The following is a 6661-nucleotide window of genomic DNA, read 5'->3' as shown; positions in this document are numbered from 1 at the left end:
TTTAAGTGGTTTGTCCATGGTTAATGATCATACCGGCATTTTCTATGCATCATTTCATTAGGATGATAATGATTGTTTATACCCAGTTTTCAATTTAATGTGAATGAATCAATAAAAGGACAATTTTGATGGCATAATGATACATTCCTAGAATTTTTTTCTAATCAGCCTTAAATAAATGTTGTCAGTTGGGTTTTTTTCAGACAATTGTTTAGAAACATTGTGTTTATGATCATGTTTTATTGTATTCTTGTACTTCACGTGCAATCAAGGCTTAGTTCAGGGCTTTGAAAACTTAATCAAAAATGTATTTTTTTAAAAATGTCCAACCAGTGATATATATATGTGTGATATTTTTGTTTCTGCTATCGTAGTTACTCTTTGTGGGGAATGGTGGTATTTGTGGATGGAACACCAGGTCAGTATACTGAACATTACGAATGACCTATTATTAGAGAAATAACGATGTCCAGCCCACAGACATTATTTATGGATTTATGATCTGTAAAGTTACCATGCAAGCCAAAAGACAATCATCATATTACAGTGTATTGTTTTCTCCCAGTCCACACCAAGCCATAATAAAAGTAGATCTAACTATAGTGTGGTCAAAATTTCGTGGCGCAACTTATCCTCAAATATCTCTTCCACCGGCGAATCAGTGATACACAGCATTTTGTATCAATTTGTCTCTATAAAACTTAATCTTATTTTTCCACAACAGTTCAGGCTAGATTAAAAAACTGTTCTTCATAAATTCATATAAAATAGGCCTACTATTAATCTCTGTTATGCGGAAATGTCACCTATATCACATCTCACCACAGGCACCTTTTAACGGCAAAACTTGTTACAGGAAATCTATTTAATGGAAAATGTATTATTTACACTCAAAGGTCCTCAAAACAGGTGTTCAATAAGCATATATATTATGTCACAATTAGAAAAGAAAGGTGGACTTGCTTTTAAAAGCGATATTACTCCAGCTGTGAACCTTTTAAAATCTGTAGAAACCGCTCTCATGGATTGTTTTATTAGTATTTATTAAGGAATTTTCCATTTAACACAGCTAACAGCTAGCTTTTTACAAAAATATCAATCTGTTTAGACAAATTGATTCAAGTCATTTTGCAAAAGAATAAAGATGGAAGTGAATTTTTTTCATTTTTTTCAAAAATAGAATTTTTTATCGCTATCCTCAGATTGCCGCGCAATTATACAATCGTTAAAACGCTCAGCGCAATTTTAAGATTGCGCCGATCGGTAAATTGCACTGAACTCTCATATCTTTAGTATTTTCATATTTTTACACTTTTGAAAATATATGTGAATGTCCCTTGATGTGAGTAAAAGATGGAAGTAAATTTATTTTTTTTACAATTTAAAAATACATAATATATTAACGCAATCTTCAGATTGCCACGCAATTGTACGGTAGTTAAAATGCGCAGTCTAATCTTGATATTATAATATAATAATATAATAATAATGTATATACATGTATATATTAAATATATATATATATATATATATATATATATATATATATATATATAATTATTATGTGTGTGTATGTATATACAAATTATACATTTTAATTAAAGATATTGCTTTCCATTGTGTGTGCAAATTAGATGCTACTGTTGTCTTAATCTAGAGGCTCCATTAGAATATGAAATCAATACTCAACAACAATAATGATGAATATTTTCTATGTTAAAGAAACACCAAGCCATATCAGATGAGGGGAGAGGGTAGGGTGGGGTGGATAAGAGTTTGAGTCTTGTTATAGAACTATACTCGGTTTAATTCTATTGTTGTAGTCTTCACCTAAGATCCCACAATCAATCATTCCGGTTCACTTAAGATTCTGCTGTTAAAAAATAAACCAAACGAAGCAACAACAAATTTTACTACACAAGAGTCATCACTAAGATAAATTATCCCCCTCTGGAGTGTAATAAGGGACTAAAAACGCTGCTCTCCATATCATACTTTACTGAACAGAAAAAAAAAAACCTTCAAAGGTCATCCACGATCATGCATGCGATCACACCCCCAAAGGTGCTGTTATCCCTTTTTTTTAAATAGTTGAAATCTTTGTGCGCTCCACTTTGTGAAAACCAGGAAGCAAAATTATTTTAATAAATAATATTATTCTTTATAGACCAAGACATACTGTTAGCAATCAGATAAAGCTGGCATCGACCCTCTTTTGTGTTCGCTGTTCCTTACACATAAAGTTAGTTATCGCACACGCCTAGAATCATGCAATCATATCTTAAATTCAGTTTAAAAGTATATTTTTATCCTTTTCTTATAATTCAATATTTTAGCACCTCAGAAGATTATCTTTATAATTTGGTATTAATGATAATTTTATGTTACTCGAACAAGTTTATTTCTTATTTTACTCATCTTTTTGATTTTTAAACTAGATTATAACATAAAACTCTTAAAGAATTGAACAGTCCGTATATCACACAGAATTTATTTTTTTCTCCCAGTCATTATCCGTCAGCCTGTCAGTTGATCACAATCTCTCTCTCTCACTCTCTCTCTCTTTCTCTGTCTGTCTGTCTGTTACTCTCTCTCTCTCTCTCTCTCTCTTTCTCTCTCTCTTTCTCTCTCTTTTATTTAATTTTTCCCATTCTCCTTCGTCCCTTCCCAAGGCCCGCCCCTCTTCTTTCATCCCAGCCCCATCCCCTCTTCATTGCGTGCATTCCTCCACCCCACCCACCCCCACAACGTGGCCCAGCCCGATAAGATCCTATAAAAAGAAACGCCACAGTTCGTGATTTAGCCCACAGTCGGCGGCCATATTTGATCCCCACCGCGGCGTACTGCTTGTGGCGCCGCGAAGAGAGAGAGGAGGCTCCATTAGTTCTAAACTCCTTGGATAGAACCAATAACTCCACGCGCCCGAAAACTGACCAGCGCCTTAGTCACCACGTTGTGACACATAATGAATATTCTCTTTCTATTCTATGAAGTATAATCTGATTAGAACGATGATGATTGTAATGTTATGTCCAGTTTTCACTCAAATGTGAATGAAACAGTGAAGGGTCAGTTTTAATAGTAGATCTACATGATGTGTAGTAAATTATGACTCTGACAAAAACATTCTTAGAGTTTTCTTTAATGTTTTACACCATGTTGATAGTCCTTGCGCAGATCATAGTTTGGGAACAAAATGTTCATGATTATGTTTTATTGCTGTATATTACTATATATGCATGAAGCTCTTGTCTTTGAGGAGGTCTGAATAAAAATGTGTTTTTTTAAATGTCCAATCAGTGATATGTGTGATGTTTGTTTCTGTAATCGTAGTTATTCATTGTGGGGAATTGTGGTAGGCCTATTTGTGGATGGAACACCAGGTACTATTTTTTTTTACTAAACATTACGACTGACCTTTCAGAGAAACAACGATACCCAGCCCACAAACATCGGAATCCGTAAAGTAACTATGCTAGCTGATAAAAGGCACAGTGTTTTAAATTTACTCCCAGTCCACAATAAGCCATAAGTAACATAATCCAAGGCATATGTGTTTGTGTATTGTGCGTGTGTGAGAGTGTGTGTGTGTGTGTGTGTGTGTGTGTGTGTGTGTGTGTGTATGTGTGTGTGTGTGTTTGTGCGTTTGTGTGCGTGTGTGCGTGTGTGAGAAAAGATCTAGACAGATCTAGTCAAAAGAAAGTCATATGCTTGCTTCTCAGTTTCTTCAATTCTCACAAAAGGCCCTTTGTGGAGTCTACTGACAATTTCTCCCGAAAACAGGGACTTACTTTACCCTTTAAATGCGTCCATCCGTTGACAAAGTCTAATTTTAATGTAGATTATTTAGGAGGCAGGCTGAACAGGGGACAGCATTGTAGCAGAAAGATTGAAATTACACTTGGCAAAATACACTTCCCCAAGCAAGAACTGAAGAGCTTTGGGTGCAAAGACAAAGAGCTTAACTATCCATTACACCACAGATATACGCTGGTTTGGTGGGGCTTATAAATTCCTACATGTACTAGTAGTACACGAGATGTGAGGGTGATTCCCCAGAAAGAAACCACGAAAAAACGGAAAAGGTCCATAAAAGCGACAATCTTTGTCCCATTACAATAAAAATGTAACACATCGTACCTCAACAAGTGCTTTATTTCTCAATGTAATCAACATCCCGCTGGACCCATTTTTCCTATCTCTGGATCAGGGTAAAGAAACCCTCCCTGAAAAATTTTTCGTCAAGGGATTTCAACCAATCTTTCACGGCTTCCACGAGGTCTTCGTCGTTGGTGAATCGCTGTTCAGAAATATGGCGTTTCATTGGTCCAAAAAGGTGATAATCTGACGGGGCCAAGTCAGGACTATGAGGAGGGCGTGGCAGAACTTCCCAGCCGAACCTTTGGATCCAGTCTTTCGTAGCGTTTGCGATGTGTGGTGTTGCATTGTCAAGCTGCAAAATGACCCCGCTGGACAACCGGCCTGGTCTTTATCGACGCACAACCTCTCTCAACTTATCAAGTTAGCATTAAGTTTGTCCTGGTTCCAGAATGTCAAGAAGCAGAACACCTTTAGCATCCCAGAAAACCGTGGCCATGAGTTTCTTCTCCAAAGGCTGAATTTTAAACTTTTTCGGGGGAGGTGAAGACGTGTGCTTCCAAACCAATGAATCCCTCTTCGTCTCAGGGGTCATGTGAAGCATCCAAGTCTCATCACCTGTAATAATGCTTCTCAGGAATGCTTCATCGTATTATTGGAGGTCTCCAGATGTGTTCATGACTCCCGTGACCACTTGACGACAACGATTCAACAAAGTTTGATCGACACTTCAACACGTTGCGTCTTGTAGTCAGCTGTCAGCTCTTTTGGGACCCATCGAGCAGAAACCTTTCGATAGTGCAGCCCATCATACACTATCCTATGGACAGTCGACTTTGAAATGTTTAGCTACTCGGAAATTTCGTGAATTTTTAGGCGCCTGTCAGTTTGAATGAGTTCGTTAACGCGACTCTTGTTGTCTTCAGTCTTGGCAGGAAAACAAGGTCCTGGGTGAACTTTGTCATTGACATCCGTAATTCCGGCTTTGAACTTACTACACAACTCATATATACCTGTGACTTAGCAATTACTTTCTCCACGTAAACGGACTTAATTTCAGAGTGTTTTTCTACAGGTTTGAGACCTTTTGCGGTCAGAAACTGAATGACAGACCATACTTCTACCCTTGACCATTTTTCCAAGGGGGTAGCCATCTTTGGAGAATTGCTGTGTTCGTTTGGTTTGTGCCATGTTCATGGTGCTCAATCGGGAAATTTGTAAATGATTGTTTTACAAGTGTGCGTTTACAGAATGTGAAAATATTGAATAGTTTTCAAATTACAGACAAATTCCGGTTTTGCGTGGGACAGCCCTCATAGCTTTGACGAGATACTTGAGAGTCCACTTTCTCATGACTTTTACAGTGGCGTCCGCTGAAACCGAAGGCAGAACTGTTGGATTTTCTTTGGTTAAAGAGGGTTGCAAATCCCCTGCATGTGGCAAATTTCATTTTTTAAAGGTTTTCTCCCCCCCCCCCCCCCCCAACATCCCCCTCATCTACCTCTTTTTGTAACAGCAATTTCGGTCAGCAGTAAGCTGTGTAAGCATTGCGCTTTTTCTTTGACAGCATACTGCACAGTGCTCTGCGGTAGTCTGGAGAAAGGAGAAATTAGAAAAGCCAAATAGGCTACTAATGACGTCATGAAATGCACCACGTGCTGTCATGTTCCCATTTGTAGGGCATATTATGAGTACTAACTTTGCAGAGACAATACGCCATGACCAACTGAAGGTCATGCGACAAACGTACATTCGCTACCATTGATTCATTAAGCCTGTACACTGTGTGTAGGCCTATTGATGTGGGGGGGTTGTAAGTGTTTTATGGCGCTCGCAACTGTATAAGGTCATATGAGGGAGTGGGACATGAGGCCTACTCTTATCGAATTTTTAGGACCACCAAGGAATCTTTAACGTGTGCAACTGGTACAAGGGACCTTGGAGATTTTTACTATAAATTTTTAGCCATTTTCTGAGAAGGCAAGGTGTTAGACTTTACCTACCCTAGGATCAGAGGTGTGGTTGAAAGATGGCAGTAAGAAAGAACCAAGGGATAGCGGTAGAAAGGCAACAGAGAGAGTCAGGGGCCCAGATGAGGGCAAAGGGGGAGGGGGCAGAAAGGAGATGAAATTAGACGACAGAACATGGTGAGATGGCAGGAAATGTTGTGAAAGGAGAACATTTTAGATATATATAAGAAGATCTTCCGTCTCTAGTGTCAGGTTTCGAAATCGGGACCTATCAAATGAGAGGCAAACACAGTACCTCTAGACCCCGAGAGCCTCCAATTGATGTGTGATTTATAAACGTGGGTAGGCCTACACAGCAGGCTCACACTAGTGATGCTTCTCTGGCCCGCAATCAACACACGTACGTTCTTGGGTCTCTTCCTCCTGTTTCGACATCATAAGACTTGAGGATGATGATTTGCATCCTGTTTGGTTTGCTGGTGAAGATTAATCGGCATTACCCCCGAAACGTTTTTTGGGGGGTTTAGAAAAGGGAGCATTTTGGCGTATCAACCGTTTTCTTACAAAGACAAAGAGGATTTTATTTTCTTTCA

The sequence above is a fragment of the Aplysia californica genome, unplaced genomic scaffold, assembly GCF_000002075.1.
Source record: "Aplysia californica isolate F4 #8 unplaced genomic scaffold, AplCal3.0 scaffold00109, whole genome shotgun sequence".
In the NCBI taxonomy this organism is placed as follows: Eukaryota; Metazoa; Mollusca; class Gastropoda; order Aplysiida; family Aplysiidae; genus Aplysia; species Aplysia californica.
The sequence above is the reverse complement of the archived record's forward strand: the minus strand, read 5'-3'. Positions refer to the sequence as shown.